The sequence below is a fragment of the Anolis carolinensis genome, chromosome 4, assembly GCF_035594765.1.
Source record: "Anolis carolinensis isolate JA03-04 chromosome 4, rAnoCar3.1.pri, whole genome shotgun sequence".
In the NCBI taxonomy this organism is placed as follows: domain Eukaryota; kingdom Metazoa; phylum Chordata; class Lepidosauria; order Squamata; family Dactyloidae; genus Anolis; species Anolis carolinensis.
In genome coordinates, this window is record NC_085844.1 from 27,464,244 (window position 1) to 27,483,215 (window position 18,972).

The 18,972-nt window shown below is 40.0% G+C and overlaps 1 long non-coding RNA gene across 2 annotated transcripts; it reads right to left on the reverse strand.

Moving 5' to 3' along the window:
* Window positions 1–3,532: 3,532 nt before the first annotated feature.
* LOC107982735 (uncharacterized) lies at window positions 3,533–16,428 on the reverse strand. 2 transcript variants are annotated; one of them, XR_010005732.1, is made up of 3 exons: window positions 14,431–16,428; window positions 6,626–6,783; window positions 3,533–3,871 (listed from the first exon to the last, which is right to left on the reverse strand). It is a non-coding gene; the product is annotated as an uncharacterized LOC107982735 (long non-coding RNA). The 2 variants fall into 2 exon arrangements; XR_010005733.1 differs by having other exon boundaries at window positions 3,533–3,876.
* Window positions 16,429–18,972: the final 2,544 nt, after the last annotated feature.

Sequence of the window (18,972 nt, forward strand, 5' to 3'; positions counted from 1 at the left end):
TGAGTAGTGTGTGATTTTAAATAAGTAGTTTTAATGCTTGATATTATTTTAATGATTGTTTTAATATATATGTTTATTCTATTGATGTTTGTTCTTATGGCATCGAATCGCTGCCTATATACAAGGCAGAGCCACCCTGAGTTCCCTACGGGGTGAGAAGGGTGGGGTATAAATATGGTAAATAAATAAATGGTACACAAATAGAGGTGTTTATATTTCAACATAGTTTGTATTTGATATTTAACTGAACTTTTTAGCCTTACCTGGAAGGAGGAAGTGCTCCAACCAATCCAATTAAATAATTTAATTTATTTATTTAAAGTCGTTTTACCTGGCTCAGAATGTAAAAGGGTCCCAGAGAAGCCTATGGGTCAGTATAGATATATTTTACAACACATAGCCCTGGATAGCCAGGGTCCCCAGGCTAAAAAAAGCACAACACAAAAGGGGAGGGAGAATGGAAAAGAAGAGAAGAAAATTCAATCTCCAGTTTCATTAGCCACAGTCTGCTCTAATGTGACAAAACATCAAGAGAAAAAGCAACCAAACATTAAAGATGGAGTCCCATCAAGGAACAGAGCATTTAATCCTGTACTGGGGGAAGGCAATGATTGTGAGAAAGAAAGAGTTTGAGTTACATCCCACTGGATGTGTGTGTGAGAAAATAATCTGCTAGAATCCAGCACAATGGTACCCAGTACAGCCCCTTGGGCTCCAGTCTTACACCCACATACTTGTGAGTAAGCTCCATCCCAGTGAAACGTGCTTCTGCATAGACATGCTTAAGGTTACAATGCTTGTTCTGATACCCTCTGATAACAAGTGCCTGTAAGCAAAGTACAGTTGTTGGGTTTTCAAAAAAGTAATAAGGGACAGTCAAGATTCATGACATAATAGCAATAACACATCATCATAATATTTTTTTTGGCCTGCCTCTCCATGTGGCTCAAGGTTGGGTACAACATGGTTAAAACAGCAAGATAACACACAGCACTATTAAAATGCAGATAACATATACATACAGGTAAAGTACGCATTAAAATTCACCCATAAAATGTAGGTTAAAATTCACGTTAAAATTGACTGAATAGGTCTGCTGGAAGAGATAGGTTTTCAGTTGTGTTATAAATACCGACAGCACTATAGATCTTCCAACAGATCATTCCACAATCTTTAAGCAGCAAATGTAAAGGTCCTCTAGGTGAAGGTTGTCAGTGATGTTCTAGCTAGCTGGATTATCTGCCCCCCAGAGGACCTCAGTGTCCTACAGGGTGATTTGTATGGGAGAAGGCGATCTGTGGGTAACCTGAACCCAAACCATGCAGAGCTTTAAAGGTCAAACCCAACACTTTGTACTTTGCCCAGAAACTAATTGGCAACCAGCGGAGTGACCATAAAATGAGTGCAATCTGCTCACTTCTGGATGTTCCTGTAACTAGCCTGGCTACCCTGTTTTGAACTCATTGGAATTTCCAAACTTGGTACAGAGGTAGCCCAATGTAAAGCACATTGCAGATGTCCAACCTGAAGAGTTAACAGGAGATACCTACTACTTACATACCAAATGAAAGTACAGTATTGATTTCAGTTACATGTATTTCTATAAAACAAACATATTGCCCAAGTTCATAAATGCCACAGTGGACACATTTCTATTTGAATGAAAAGCTTGCATTCTGAAATATCCAATTTTTGGCATTTTGTTTGGTCTATATAAAAGGAACACCTTTCAAAGGCTTACCCAAATATTCCAGGTAAGCTGCTCTGAAGCTGCCCTGGTGAAGACCAGGAATATCTCCAGAGCCCTTTAGGTATCCAGATAGCTGGCCAGGGGCAAGGGCACGTCTTGTGACTTCATCAGAAGCTATGTCACAAGCAGGTTCTGGCTGGGTTAGGGTTAGTGGATCCACTGGACATGTGGACACTAAATCAAGTTGGATCCAACTTTCCACATCTCCAAAAGGCCAGGATTACTCCAGAGTAAATCTCATTTCTCCATATGCTGGAATGACTGTTGGATGCATGTCTTCTGCTGCAAATCCAGCCATATATTGTGTGGACTTCCTACAGCAGCTGAAAATTGACTCTACTTTTTGGCCGATGTAGACATGGCCAAAGGGTCAGATGGCATCCCTTGTAATAAAGGACACTTGTCAGCCCTATTCATGACAAGCTTTTTGGACCACACATAATACCATATCATATCATGTCATATCATATGGGACATTTGACTACTCTATAGTGAAGCAGCATTGCCCAAAGTGACAATCCGTAGTCCGGTGTTGGTCCACAAGCTATTTTTTGCCAGTCCAGGAAAGAAAAAAGCAGTTGTGGCAAATTGTCACAAATTTAGTACCAGTTCCTATGAGACTGGGAGGAAAACCCTGCTAATCCACACATCAGTACCTTAAGAAGCACTGAATAATATAAGTCCTCTTGTCCAGCTTCCACTTCCTGTGTTGATGTTTAGGTTGGAAATTCCTTGGGACAAGAACACTTCCTCCTATGTTTTGATAAAAGTTCTGCATAATGATCATCTTGTCAGTTGCCATCTTGTTCCTCTTTTCCCTTCCAAATTGCTCATCCTTCCACAGTGTTTACTTAATGGAATATGCATAACTGTTTCAAATTACAGTTTTAACCAGGTGAACTTAGATTTCCATTGGATCCATTCAGACCATCCAAAACATTCTAATACCCAGAAATAGTAGAAATAACTGATGTTGGTCAAGCTTGAGAAATATAAATGCTGTATTTTAAAGGAGGTTTGAACCACTTAGATCTTAATTCTATTAATACCTCCTCATAATATGTTTAACTCTTAAGATCTGCATGTACTGTTTACTAGTGCCTCAAAATAGCCTGGAAATAAAAATAGAAATTAGAACTGATTCCAGAAACCATTCATCTCATTCCAGAGGAATGTGAAAGTTAGGGCAAGAGCCAGAACATGTTCCTTGCTATGAAGTAGGAGGGGAAAACGGGGACTGGCAGCAGATTTTATTAGCAGAGTCCTTTGAAATGACTAATTAGCTGCAAAGGTGGCAAGGCTTTGAGTTATGGAATAAATACAATACAAAGTTTGGAAAAGTTGCTTTTCGAACTGCAAGTTCTAAAACTCCCATGCCAGATGGCCATGGGCTGTGCTGTAAAAGTACCAAAATTTCCCATTTGTACAAGGAGCCAGCATTCAAAATACACGGACCTGGAGGAATATTGGAGTTCCAGTTTTACAACAACTTTAGTCTTCTCTCCCAAAGAGTGCTGTTGCCTCACCAACTACAGTTCCCAGGATCCTGTAACACTGTGATGTAAGCATGCCATGATAAGTTAACAGACTAACCTTACCAATTCACAGAGTGGATCTGACACCATAAGCAGTTATACTGAGGATCATGAAAGGGCAGCAAAATTTTAGTTGTATAATTTATTTTTGGAGATAGTCATTCTCATGGTATTTGTAACCACTGCTCTAGACATCTGTGACACATCAAGCCTGATCGTGAGACACAGAAGGTGGAAAAAAAAAAAGAAGCCTGCTCTTTGATGACTTTGCTGGCCATTTCTGTGTATCTATTGAGCCACAACTGAGATCACAACTGGCTTCTATGCATCATAGCCAAACTATCAAATTTGTATTTTTATTTATATATATTTTCATGTCTGAAATCTATCTTTATTCGTATTATTTTTACTACACAACTGAAATATGTTTTTATTTATTGTATTGTTATCAAAAGATTCAAGCAGAGCCAGGGAAAGTTATTTTCTTCAGTGCACTGCTTCCAGAATTCCCCAACTCAAATTCCAGCTTTATCATTGATTGATTGATTAATTTCATTGCCATCCCACCTTTCTCCAACACAGGAACCTAGGCTTACAACAAATTAAAACAAAGTTAAAATCCTTTTATATAAAAGGGGTTTTAAAAGAAAATAATACTATTAAAAACACGAAAGTTAAGACATTGAAAACACATGTAATATAAAAGTTAAAAAAGCACTACACACCCATTTGCCACATAAGTTAAAAACCAAAAGATGAATATGTTAAATAAAAAGTTTTTTGGAATGCTGTTGGGAAGAGAACAAATATGGGACCAACTGCATCTAACTGCATTAAGAATTCTGCATCCACAGATTTAAGCATGTGCGACTTGAAAATATTACCCCCTACACACACACACACACACAAATCCAAAAAGGAAGCCTTGGGTGCCATTTCGTTTAGGGAATGCCATTCCGTTATGCCTCTGTATTACCAACTAAAGCAACACATAATCAAAATAGTAGCAAAGAGAACAAACCCAAAGTGGACTTAACTGCTTGGTCCATCGAAATTATACTTTTATACTTTTTTGTTAAGTATAAAAATCAAATATAACAAATATTTTGAAATTGCACTGTTTTCACCCACCCCTTTTTGTGTGAGTTATGTGACTTTGATAATACTGACGTGTGTTCCTTTTCATCCTTACCAGTTAACCTCGAAACCTGCTTTTCCCTTTCACAATGAAATCATTAGCTTTATTGTTGACTTCAGAGTTATGATAATCCATCCACAATGAAATCTCAAGTAACACCAGTTTTTATGTAGTTAGTATTCTTTTTATTTTGCAAAGAAACATCCCGTTGGTTTCAATCTTATCTATGCCTGAGTGTAAACAAAGAGTTTAAGACAACCAACCTCCCTCACCCCCCCCCCCCAAAAACCCCTCAGACACCCTTATACTACTACCTAGGATTAGGCTCAATGAATTAATCAAATGGAGCAACAAGATTCTCCTACTGGCCTCCATTCTTATGCAAAGAGCCAAAGAATTCAAAGCCAGATAAATGAGTTGTGTCTTCATGTTGACTGTTGACTTATGGTGACCATGTGAATTTCATAGCGTTTTCTTAGGCAAAGAACACTCAGAGGAGGTTTTCATAGAATCATAGAATAGTAGAGTTGGAAGAGACCTCATGGGCCATCCAGTCCAACCCCCTGCCAAGTAGCAGGAAATCGCATTCAAAGCACCCCTGACAGATGGCCATCCAGCCTCTGCTTAAAAGCCTCCAAAAAAGGAGCCTCCACCACAGTCCAGGGGAGAGAGTTCCACTGCCAAACATTTTGCTAGTTGCTTCCTCTGAAATATAGCCTATAGCACCTGGTATTAATTGGTGGTTTCTCATCCAAGTGGTAACTGGGATTAACTCTTCTTAGTTTCCAAAATCGGACAAGATCTAGTGGTGTAGCAGGTTAAACCGCTGAGCTGCTGAACTTGCTAATCAGAAGGTCGGAGGTTTAAATCCACTGAGTAGAGTGAGCTCCCGCTGTTAATCCCAGCTTCTGCCAGGCTAGCAGTTCAAAAACATGCAAGTGTGAGTAGATCAATAGGTACCACCCTGGTGGGAAGGTAACAGTGCTCCGTGCAGTCATGCTGACCACATAACTGAGAAGTTGTCTACGGACAACTTTAGCTTAGAAATGGAGATGAGCACCACCCCTCAGAGTCAGACACGACTAGACTTAATGTCAAGGGGAAACCTTTACCTTTACCTAGAGCACATTGTGTTGCGTTCAAAGACAGCCAACATGGTGTAGTAGTTTGACTGCTGGACTGCAACTCTGGAAACCTACTGGGTAACATTAGGGAAGTCAGCCTTAGAGGAAGACAAACAAGAACCCCCATTGTTGAATCATTTTAATGGGAAGTTCTTCCTAATGTTAAGGTGGAATCTCTTGTCCTGTAATCTGAATCCATTGCTCTAGATCATAGTCTCTGGAGCAGCAGAAAACAAGGTTGCCCCCTCCTCCAATTGACATCCTTATAATAATAATAATAATAATAATAATAATAATAATAATAATTATTATTATTATTATTATTATTATTATTATTACTCCACTTTTTCTCTCCACAAGGAGTCTCATGTCCTTTCTTAACCTTCCTTTCCAAGCTAAATGTAACCATTTCCTTAAGCTTTTCCTCATAGACCTTGGTTCCCAGATCTTTCATTATTTTTGGTCATCCTTCTCTGGATACATTCCAGTTTCTCATTATTCTTCTCGAATTGTGGTGCCCAGAACTGAATACAGTATTCTATGCAACTCATTGAAGCCACAGCCCTGAGTTTGCAAGATTTGATGACCAGGAATCTGAAATGTCTCATTCATAGTGTCACCATGAATCAGTAGATAGCAAACAACCTGAAATCTTTATTGAAAGGCAATATTCTGTTCATCTCAGAACTGTTTCCAACACAATATCTTATGCTCACTAACAGACTTCAAAATCACACACACAGAAATTGGTATAATATGTCCTAGCTGTAAGGACAAATTAACAGGATCCTCAGTTTCTATTGCACAATTGTTTTACTCAAAGTGAAACAAGACCCATCCATGAACATCCAATGCTACTACATCAAAGAAGCCCACATAGATTAAAGGACAGATGATTCAACATTGTTTGGAAGGAAATTCTTCACAGCTCTGTGGAATATCAAGGCCTGTAGATGCTGCAGTAGTAAATACCTCATGATTGCATAACACTTCCAAATCCTTGTTTTAACTCCCCGAGGCATTCTTAACTTTGCCCCATCCCGCTTGGACAATTTCCCTCACCTTTTATTATGCATACCTGAATCCTGCATGTTGTATCATGATGCCTCAACCCGTCTTTGTTCCTTTTCTCTACATTCTTTCCCAGATGCACTGAAGATCACCCTGTTTACTTCAGGACAATCTCAGGAAAGGAAAAGTCAGGAAGAAGTAACAATCATCCACGTGGAGCTTGTACTGAAATCAAATAATGATAAAAATAAAGTCAGAAATGTGTGTCTGCAGATTTCTGGAGGACTATACAGATTATTAGTTGATATTCACAGCTTGGAAGTTACAAATTTAGACCATAGTTCCCAGAATCAAATAACTGGTATTGCCACTGACCTTGCCAGATGGGCATTTTGTTTTTGTAGTTTTAAAACTGTGGAGCAAGGGCTTCCCAGATGAATGATAATAGGCACTGCCAGTCTGATAATGGTCTGATAATATTTAACAAATTACCTCAGTGGCCGGAGGTTATGGATACCTTTAAATGGTGCCTGCTGTAAGTTTTAATTTTTTTATATGATATGTTAAATTGGGTTTTTATATTGGTATATGATGTTCAGCTGATTATGTATTGAGTGGCTATATTTATATTGGTTTTGTGTTTTGTAAGCCGCTTTGAGTCCCACCCACAGGAGAAAAGCGGGATAGAAATGAATAAATAATAATAATAATAATAATAATAATAATAATAATAATAATAATAATGAACTGTTTTGCCAGTGCATTGATATGGTAATATTTTAAAGGGTTTTTTTTTTTAAAAAAATCTAACAATTTATATCTATCTTTTCTTGACAATGATATCAATCATTCATGCTTTGGCCTATCTTCTTGTGACAGGTAGGGATTTTGATGTTTTTATTGTATTGTCAAACGTCAGGAGAGAATGCTTCTAGAACATGGCCATACAGCCCGGAAAACTCACAGAAACCCAATGATTCTAGCCATGAAAGCCTTTGACAACACATTTTATCTTGTTTTTAATTGCTTGTCCCTTTGGTTCTGGTAGAGAAGAAAGTTGGGGCAATAACTAACTAAATAAATAAATAAGGAGAGAAAGTAAAAAAAAAATATATACTATCAGGGCCGTAGCCAGAAAAAAATTTCGGGAGGGGTTTTGAAAATTTCGGGGGGGGGGGGGGTTGAACCCCTAGCACATACCCCTCCCCGCTACAAACCTGTCAATATCTGCTTGAGATAGTGCCTGGAGGGACTCTTAATGTTTTGCATCTCATAGACTTAGCATGGGGATTTGGTTAACCAGTTAAAATTCATGAGTAAACGAGATTTTTTTAATAACTTGAAAAATTTCGGGGGGGGGGTTGAACCCCTAAACCCCCCCCCCTCGCTACAGGCCTGTATACTATGAACCATCAGTAAAATCAATAGGGACAAGGGATAAGCCAGGAGTTTAATTGCAGGGAAAAGTAGAATTTCAAATACCATTTAAAATATAGAGGAGGATATGCTATGCTTTCCATTTAAAAGCGTACGAATAATGCCAATGAATACATTTAGGGAGGGTGCCCGTTTGGGCGCCAATCCAGAAAAGCCATTGTCTTTAAACAGCTGTCTAACCTGAAAAGGCATGGACCCTAAAATAATGGCCCCTTTAAAATATTTGAATTGATATGGATATTTATGTAGAAATTGAGTTGTTTAGATAAGACAGACCTAGGCTGGTATTTTGTTTGATTCATTTTTTTCAGTTACTTTTGTAAATAGATGGCTTACATACCCAGCCCCACAGTAAGTAGAAATGCCTTGGCCGAGGTTTTATTATTTAATCCTTTGTTCACTTATATTGTACTTTTTCCCAACCACTGACACTCAAGTTAGTGTACAAAGTTAAAACAAATATAGATAACACATGTTATCCTTTAGACATCCTTTCACTCCTGCAGAAATAACGATCTTCATTCTTTCCCCTTTCTATTCACTCGTTGAAGTGATCTTTCTTTCTTTTCTTTCTTCCTCACCATGGTGCTCTTTCTCTGTCCTTTTCCCTTTTGATGTCATTTTTATTGTTATTTAATTTCTAATTAAAAAATAAAATAAGGGAAAAGCTGTCCTTCAAATTGTGGGATCATCTCAGGAAACCATGACCACAGTTTAAAAATATATTTGGAAGAGGGCAAATGCTGAGCCCAAATATTGCTAAAAAGAGCTCTCCAAAAGAATAGAATGAAGAGATGTGGAGAAGCGAACAACAGTCAAAACTAAAAAAAAGCTGTATGTTGAGAAATCATACTTCTTTAAGGGTCCTTTGTTTCAGAATCTAAAACAAATCCACTCCAGGATGGGAATAAATAGTTGTCGCTAAAAAGACTCAATGGTTAGATGGGCTCAAAACATAGTCCTAGAGATAAAAATGGCTCAATGGGAAAAGATATGGAAGAGAAGAATGAAGTATGGGGCATGTCAAAACCTATAAGAAAATGTCTACAAAATGCACCTGCAATAGTATCTATCTCCAGAGAGATTAGCAAAGATGTACAATTGCACTGACAAATGTTGGAAATGTGGGAAAGAAAAAGGCACATTTTACTACCTGTGGTAGTCACGCAGCAAGGTAAACAACTACTGGAAACAGATTCATGTATATATTGAAAAGCTATTAGACACAAATTTCAAAATGACACCACAAATGTACCTTTTGAACATGCCCGATGAAGAACTAGAAAGGAAATTCAGAAAAAAATTGTTCTACAGTGGCAGCTCGATTGGTATATGCTAGATATTGGAAAACCTCAGAGATACCTTCCTTAGAAGAATGGGATAAATACATTACACATTGGTTGATAAGGGATAAAATAGCTGTACTCTTAAGAGGAGAACTTTTAGAGAACTTTGTTAATGAATGGCAACCAATTATCCAACATCTCAATGTAAAATTAATCTAAAAATGTACATAGAGGAACCTATAAAACTGTAGACAAGGAAGAAACGGATATTAGTTTGGAGCCTGGGAAGTACTGCACTGTATGCAACAAACACTTATAAATGTATGTCTATTTGAATAAATAAATAAACAAAAGAGAAAAAAGTTGTAGCTAAAGCTAAAATTGTCAGAAAATAAATGATACACTGGCTATAGATTTTAATAAAAAGAGAAAAAAACTTGGATTAGGACAAGAGCTGGAACAACAAATACAACAACCTAATGAAATATTTGCCCATTATTGAAGTGCCCACAAAGGATTACATTAGGGGTCACTCAAGATATTTTGATGCCTAGAGAAAAGACCAGAAGTTGTCTTCCTCACACACTTGAATTTCATTTCAACATTGGTGACAGGAAAACATCCTCTATCTTACCCAAGATAGTGGGTGAGATCCTCTGTCAGCTCCAGCTCCCCATATGGGGACATGAGAGAAGCCTCCCACAAGGATAGTAAAACATCAAACATCCGGGCGTCCCCTCAGCAACGTCCTTGCAGACGGCCAATTCTCTCACACCAGAAGCGACTTGCAGTTTCTCAAGTCACTCCTGACATGAAAAAAAAAACCTTACTCAAGGGCATTGTGCCAGACTAGTGCATGCAGATCGGGTTGCACTGAACTGTGGTCCTTAGGTCCGTCAGATGCTTTCTGCTTCAGAACCCAGAAACCTCTTCCGGCATGGCTAAGGGACAGGGAACCTAGTAGTTGAAGTCCAAAGCATGTGAAAGATTAGAAGGTGGGAAGCATTGGCCCTTGAGACACCATCCTGCCCAATAACAGAGAAGGTCAGCCTTAGCTGCTGTCCTCAGATCTACCAAAAATGCATGTTTGAGGTAGCCAGTCACTTCACTAACAGCAGAGTTTGCTCTCAGCTCTGCTCAAAATAAAAGTTTGATACTCCAATTTCCATAGCGAGCAGCCAGGAGACATTCACTTCTTCTTTGCAATTTTCAGAAGGTTAGGATGTTGATGAAAAGCGTAGCAGATTTGCTACTCATCACCTTGTCAGATTTTATAACTGGAAAACTGTTGGTTCAAGCAACCAAAACGCTGGAATAGAGTCTCAAATGAGTCATGGACAATTGATTGCCCAATCCAGAATCAACTATACTTTCCAAGTCTACTTTTATGCAAATTGCAAGGTTTATTCAAGCACATACATGTCAAGAAGTATCCACAAAAACACACAGATCTTATATTGTCTCAGTTCAAGAAACAGCAGCAGTTAAAATGCTGACTAACTGGGAATTTTTACAGCACTGTGATTCCACTGGAACTGCCCTTGTAAAATCCTGAATTTACAGTTTAGAGAAGGATATAGCGAATTCTCAGCCAGAGAGTTCTAGTGCCTTACTGAACTACACATTCCAGGATTCCATAGAATGCAGTCATTGCTATTGAAGCGGAACTGTAGTGAAATAAAAGTGCCTAATGTGAAAAGTTCAGGTTAGGGGTGGGTGCCAGGGAAGCTACTCAAGGGAAACTATTAAACCCAAAATAAGGTAAAGGCAAATAAAGTATTCTTAAATTCTGTCATAAAAAGAATTATTGTCTCATAAATGTAAACACATGTAAAAATGTTTAAAGACAAATGCATATTATCTCAGAAGACAGATTTCTTTATATAAGGAAACTATGAGAAATGAACATAATGAAAGAATAATTCAAGTATTTACATTTACAAACACTTTAAACACTCTATATATGGAGTCTGAGGTTTTATTCAAAGGATAAACTTTGAACATAAGCCCACTGGTATTCCTCTGTTCACCAATTAGATGTATTCCTAAGCATTCCTAATTTAACAACAACAATATTAGAAGTAGGGATAACATGGAAAGAATGGGGATAGGTTCTTACATCACAGCCACCTGTGAAATGAAGCAACCAGGTCAGGACAACCTTGCAGAAGAAAACAAAAACATTTTGAACTTCCTCAGGACTGCTTGAAGGCTGCTTCCAAAAACACCTCTGAGGCTGACTTTCTGCCACCAGTTTCTTTACGGTTTTCATTTTGGTGGCTGGATGTACTGGCCGAAGTTTGTTGATTACTCATCAAACTACAGGTCCTATGATCCCACAACAACTGAGTTATGCCTGCCTACTACATCTTAGAATTCCATGTGTAAATCTGTACAAGGGGCAAACTACCTGAAAAAGTGCATAGTGCTGCAATGGTGTAGTGTGAAAGGGCCTCACATCTGGGATAGAAATGTCCTTTAGGGATATCTCAAGCAGTTTTCCCATGTTCCCCAATTCTCATTTCCCCCCCCCCCAAACAATATTTTCCAGCTGAAAAACCGTATTTGTCTGAAAATAAATACTGCAGAGGTCATTTGAGTTTCAAAATGCTCTTTCTGCTACCCCCACTCCACACATAAGTAATTCATTGATAACACATAACACCAAATGTTACTCCTCTTACTTTTATTACAAGCTGAACCCTGGGTTACAAACAAAATAGGTTCTGTAAATTTGTTCTTAAGTTGAATATGTATTTAATTCAGAAAAGGTTCATTATTTAGATGTAACTCCAGCCAAAAATATTTATTTTTAGTTTTTGGTAGCATAGGGAAGGGTTAACACCCTTGTGGTGTTTGTTTTGCTGTCTGTTCCCCTATTCAGAAGATTTCACATCACTCTCTGTCATTGTGACAATTAGATTTTGAAAATTTTGGTTGTTGTGGAAACAAGGATTGGCGATAAAGCTTCAGTGAAGACTCCTTTGCCTCATGATAACTCTTTCAGGAGTGAATTTCCCTTCCCAGGAGTAGATTTCTCTCACTTTCAGTGTAGGTCAGATGTTTGTAATTTGGGGATTGCTTATATTTTAAAACCCTTAGAACTGGTAAAGCAATGACATAAAACCTGATTAAATGTTGTCAAAGTATCTCTAAAATTAACGTCAAAAATAAGGCCAAATTTTAACTTGACAATACCATGTTTCCCTGAAAATAAGACACCCCCTGAAAATAATCCCTCCTTGTCCCTCGCCTTCCTCAGCGGCAGCAGCTCCCTCTTCCTCCTCCCCCAAGGAAGGCTGTTCGGGATTCCTCACCTTCAGAAAAGGAAGGTGAACAGGAAAGTGTTCAAGAATTAGAGGGGGAATTGGAATCAGAGGAGGAGGGTTTGTAAGTATCCACATTTCAGGAAAAGCAAAAGGAAACAGACCAGAGACATTGTTCAGCTAGAAGAGCTGCCAGAAACACTAAAGCAATTGGGAACCACCCTAGCAGCTGTGGCATGGGGGAACTTAGGGCTATAAATCAGAAGCTGGAGTAGTCAGCTTTCGCTGGTAACAATCGACGCTGATGCTTAAGCCTTCACTCCCCTTGTGCCTGCTTCGAGTCTGCGTTTGGGAAACTGCTCCTAAGAGTTTATTGTTGTTTCTTTGTCTGAAGTAAGACTGCTGCTTTATTTGGGAATTTCTTAGAAACTTAAGAATTGTGTCTGCATTAAGACTTCTTTGCTTTCTTTTGCATTATACAACTGTGTGTGCTGCTCTTTATGTTTTGCTGAAGTAAAGCAGTTTTCATTTACTTACAACGTTGTTTTAAGGCTGTTCTCGAGAGACAAATCAGGACAAAGGCGAAGGACAAGGATGGAAAGGTGAGCGCTTTTCCTTTCTTGTCCTTCGCCTTCCTTGGCAGCAGTGTGGCAGCACAGCAATGGCTCCCTCTTCCTCCTCCGCCGAGGAAGGCGAAGGACAAGGATGGAAAGGTAAGCACTTTTCCCCCTTATCCTTCACCTTCCTCAGCAGCAGCGGCTCCCTCCTCCTTCACCGAAGAAGGCACGTGCAGCGCGAAGGAGGGAAAGGCGCACCTTTCCCTCCTTCTCCATCGCACCGCATGCGCCTTCCTTAGCAGAGGAGGAGGGAGCAAAGTAAGGCATCCCCTGAAAATGAGACCTAGCATGTCTTTGGGAGCAAAAATTAATATAAGACACTGTCTTATTTTCAAGGAAACACGGTAGTGCTTAGGGTATCAACAGAGCAGCATCCTTCCTACTTGGGTTAGGTTTGGAATGTAACATCATTACAATCTGATTGCTAACTATACGAATTAGTTACTTATTACAGGCACCCATATTCCTTGTAACTCATTACTGTCAGTAGTATCACTCCCATATTCTAAATGGAAAAATTGGACTCAGGCTACATTTAAGATCGTTTCCATCTGATTTCCATAATTTTTTTAATTCCAAGCTGACCCACTATCCTGATCAAGACTGTTGGAGAAGAAGCTAAAAAGAAAGGGACAGTATTTGCATAGCTGGACTCCATCTCTGCTCTTTTGCTAAAGCGGACTGAGATTGCAGGATTTGGTGACTCAATAAAGTTGTTTGAGTTTCTCACTGGTAGGTGCATTTACACTCCAGGGATATCTTTGTTTTAACTTCTTAAATCTCCCCAATTGATTGACTTTCAGTTGTGTGAGCATTGTTTCTTCTTCCAATCTTTATTATAGGACAGAATCATAACAAGAAGTTTCTATGGCTTGTGTTTTCGACAGATGGCAACATTGCAAGGCATTCCTAGTTCTTTAAGCTATCAGTCATTGTGAGGCTCAAGCTGACTTTTAACTCCCCACACTTTTGAGGTCATAAAAATTGCACTTGAATTCTTTAGCAAATATTCCAGCATTCCTACAATGCATAGAATTATTATGCCCATTACCCAGCTTCAATAAAGATGAATTGAGAATACTTCAGGCACTGAATGTCCTGCTCAAATTTTCCATGCCTTGTTCTTTCTGTTGGTTTAAGGTGTTGGACTCAAGTTTCCTTGACTTATGGATCAGATTTGTTACCTGACATAATCTAGGTTTTGTTCTGACTATCTGGAGCAGTTACCCATATAAGAGGAATGTAATTACCATATGTCTTACTTACTGTTTGTTGGATTATCTGATTGAAGCTAAAGCAATCTAAGATGTGAGAACTGAGACAATAAAGTTGCTCATCAACTGTGGGTATCTGGGCAGAAAGAGAAAGCACAGTAACCAGCTGGTCACAATCTTCTATGGTCAGATGCATAGGATTTCTATTTTCAGGATTTCACCTACACATAAAGATTTGCAAATGAAAGTATATAAACCTGCAACCCTGCCCCCGCCCTACACACTTTTTTTGGTAATTCGTTATTCTTCTTTGGATGATGCATAAGTGGCCACCCTGTTTGGACATGCAGAGGGTTCTGTTTTCAAACTTAATAGGCAGACAGGCTCATCCAAGAGACAGCAACCCCTCTGATAAATTAAGGATGGGCACAAATTATTTTTAAAAATCCAAGTATAATGGCTCATTATTCTGGGAAACTCAAGTCTACTGTCCCTGTTAAATGGAAAAAAACAAGTGATTGTCTAGAGCCGTGTATACTGTGGAATGTCGGTGCAGCACTTTCATTCTACTGTTCATTTGTTTTCAGTAAAGCACTTAGAGACATGAGGGAAACATAGCAGAGGTGTTTACATGAAACTTGTGCTATTTACTGATGCTACCGGGGTCATTTTCCTCCTTTAAAGAAAGCTACTGAGGCCCACTCTAATCTCCTGGTATCTACTTACTTGAAAAAAAAATGGCTGCCTGGAACTTTGGCAGGAGGGAATGGCAAGACAAATGTTGAATTAGAGCAGAAGTAGGCAACTGGGAGTCTCTAGATATTTTGGGTTATAGCCCCCATCTTCACTAGGATTTTTAGGGGCTGTAACCTGTGTGATCAGAATGGTTCTATGCTTGAAATTGAGAAGGAGGTGGAGGCAAAGAGGCCTATGATGAAAAATGTAGCCAGCCACTGATCACAATTTTCGTAGAATTGCTTGGTAGTCAAACGGAAAGCTCAGGGTTGTTTTTGTGATGTCCATATTCTAGAAAAGGAGGGGGCAATGCATGGCCCTGGGGATGCCTAACAGTTTGAAATTATAGAAAAATTGGATTTCAAGCGAAGTAACCTCCTGACAGTAAGAGCACTTTCACAATGGAATCAATTTTCTAGAGGGATAGTAGGGTCACCTTCCCTGGACATCTTCAGAAATTGACTATAGTTTAGTTGGAGTTTCTGTATTGTACAGAGGGTTGGGCTCAATGGCCCATGGAGTTCATTTCAGTCTAAATTTTATTGACAGACACTTGAAGATGTTTGTGTCCCACTTAGCAGTTTCTGGATGTATTTTACTACAAATGTCATAATTCTCAGCAGGGCCAGCCCTAGGTAATTTTCAAATATAAGCGAACAGAATTTTGACGCCTCCCCCCAAACCAATCACTGAAAAATAAAAGCATTGGATAAGTGAAAATGTTGGATAACAAGGAGGGATTAAGGGAAAGCCTATTAAACATCAAATTACATTATAATTTTACAAATTAAGCACCAAAACATCATGTTTTACAACAAATCAACAGAAAAAGCAGTTCAATACACGGTAATGTTATGTAGGAATTACTATATTTGTGAATTGCACCAAACGAACTGGGATATAGGGCAGTGTGGATTCAAATAACCAAGTTCAAAGCAGATATTGTGAGATTTTCTGCCTTGATATTCTGGTTATATGGCTGTGTAGAAGAGCCCTGAGGGTCCTTCCACACAACCATATAACCCAGAATATCAAGGCAGATAATCCACATTATCTGCTTTGAACTGGATTATATAGAAGTGTGGACTCAGATAATCCAGTTCAAAGCAGATATTGTGGGTTATTCTGCCTTGATATTCTGCCTTGATATTCCAGAATATCAAGGTGCGCAAGAGAAAGAAGAGAGGGGGTGTTTTTAGAGGAAGGAAAGGAGAGCGGCATGAAGAGAAAGCCCCCCGGCGAGCAGCAGCTTCTCCCCGAAGATGAATGCGATCCCCCTTCCTCTCCCTTTTGATGGCAGGAAAGGTGGGCACGGAAGTGGGGAGGAGGACAAGGCAGGAGGGGGAAGGAACGGTGGCATTGCTTCTTCCCTCATGGAGAGAGAGAGAGACCCCCACAGACAGAGAGGGAGGGAGGAACAGCAGCCTGCCCTTCTTCCTGCCTGCCTTCCCTAACGCACCGCTTTTCCTTCCACTACCTGCACTTTCCCCAAGAAAGGGGAAGAGTAGGAGGAGGAAGAAGCCTCCTTGCCTGGTTCTCCTCCTTCTCCCTCTCCCCAGCAGGAAGAACGAGGCCCCGCTCCTTGGCGCCAAGCCCTTCCTCCCGCGCTCATCTCATGGTGTGAAGGCTGCTGCAGTGGTGGCGGGGTGGCAACTGTGCCGGGATTCAAGCCGCCTCTGCCTCCTCCGCCATGTTCTCGGAGGGCTGCGCATGCCTGGCAGTGGCCCCGGGGGCTTCCGTCTGCCTTCTCGCGCCCTCCTTCCCTGACAAGGGGGCGGGGGTGCGAGAAGGGGTGCCACCATTCCCGCCTCCTCCACCCCCCCGCAGGCGCCTGCCCCTTTGCTTCCGAGGTGCGCTTGCAGAGGCAGGCCAGGCCATGCCCGTGGAGGGCGGGGGAGCCAGGGAGGGGGAGCGAGGCAGGCTGCGCCCTTACGACTCATGGCGCCTTCTGCAACCACGTAGTCTGCCTAACGGTTGAACCGCCCCTGATTCTCAGCCACCAATCAGCTTGTCTATCATCACTCTCACCTCCAAGTGGCAGTGTGAAGCTCACAATGGCTTCTATGTGGCTCCCAGTAACTGCCATCCCATGGATTTTCCCATGTCTCTGGGCCAAAGGAGGGTCATAAAATGCTTGCATCCATAACCTATGTTATTTCAGGGCTCTAGCAGTAGTAACTAATAAAGGTGCAGCCATTTCAAGTTCTACATTGCCTTCTGAGTGTGTTAACAGGCAGTCCTGCTGCCCAAACTGTTTCCTTCATTACTTGCCTGGAAACCAATTTTATTATCCACCATGAGCAGCTGTGTTCCCTTTTTGGAGCAAGAGGGCAGGAGACAAACTGCTCACTCCACAATTTAATAGAGTCACAATGTACTAAACTAGAGTCTTCATGTCTGGGGGAAAGCTTCCTACAGCAGCCTCCAGACAAAGAATCACAGAAGTGTAGGCTTAATTTTATGTATGTGGTTATGTGAAAGTATCAAAACGCTACTCTAATTTGTGTCTAAATTGTTCATTGATCCATAGCAATGTTTAAAAAAAACTGTAATAGTGAAGGAAGAAATGGTTATTGAGATGGAGGACTGAACTAAAAGTGACCTCATGGAGAGTACTCCAATAATACTATATATGACTAGGACTTATTTATCTATGACTGAAAAACAAAAAATGATTGCTATTCAGATTTCTGGTCTGTAATCTTCCAAGATCTTAGTGATATTATGACTAAGCTAAGGCTGTTAAGTGTTTTTGTTAAAATGAAAAACTGTAAGTGCCACTTAATTTTTTCCCCTTAAATAGCAAATGTACATATGAAAAAAAACCTGCCTTGCTTTTACCTCTGGCAAAAATATAAACATTTTACTTTTCTTTCACAAATCTAATCCTGTGCACTTGTATATGGCATGGAAGCAAAAGGAATTTGCAGCACTGCCAGTGGAAAAAAATGTCATGTTTGATGTCGCTTGACAGACCAATAAAGGCCATGATCCTTAAATGCAAGATAAATAATGACACTAAGTAAGCAGTTGTGTACAGCCTCTAAGCCCTGTGGGCCAAACAGGACTGAGAGACTGCAAACATCCTCTATTAAACCCGAGCCAAACTCCTAAAGCAAATGTCTTTGTTTGCGTTATATTTTTCCCCATTTCATAATGATGCCCCCTAAAAACGTACTAAGCAAGGTGTGGTGAACAGACAGCAGTCTGCCAGGGGGCAATGGCAGAGTCAACAAAGCAACTGCTTTTGAGCTGGTAGCCTGCAAAAGAGTGTAAAGCCTCCATAGGAATAAGAAAAGTGGACACAAAAGGCCTTTCCAAGATACAACAGGATGTTGCAACTGTGATTGAATCAACCAGTAGGCACTGTTGGACATACAACAACATTTAACACATTGCTCCATTTCATGATAAAGTGGAGTCTACGACATTCGAGTGTGGAGAAGAGCAAACCACAGACTACCTACTACAATGCAGCTTGAGCCACGTTGAATGCGATTTCCTGCTTCTTGGCAGGGGGTTGGACTGGATGGCCCATGAGGTCTCTTCCAACTCTACTATTCTATGATTCAACATGCACAATGGAGGACCTTCTTATAGCAACACCAAAGGCACTCCAAGTGGCCAGCTACTGGTCAAAGGACATTTAGTACAATGCCACGTTTTTAACTTTGTGTTTTAAAATACATTACAACTGTACACTTGGTTCGCTTCTAATACGATAAATAAATAAATGATAAAGTAGGATAGCAAGTGAGAAGCAAAAAGGTCTGGAGTTCTCTAACCATCTCAAGATTATTCAAGGTCTTTCACCCTATTTAATTTCCACACTTTGCGGCCATTCTCAGAAGAATATCCT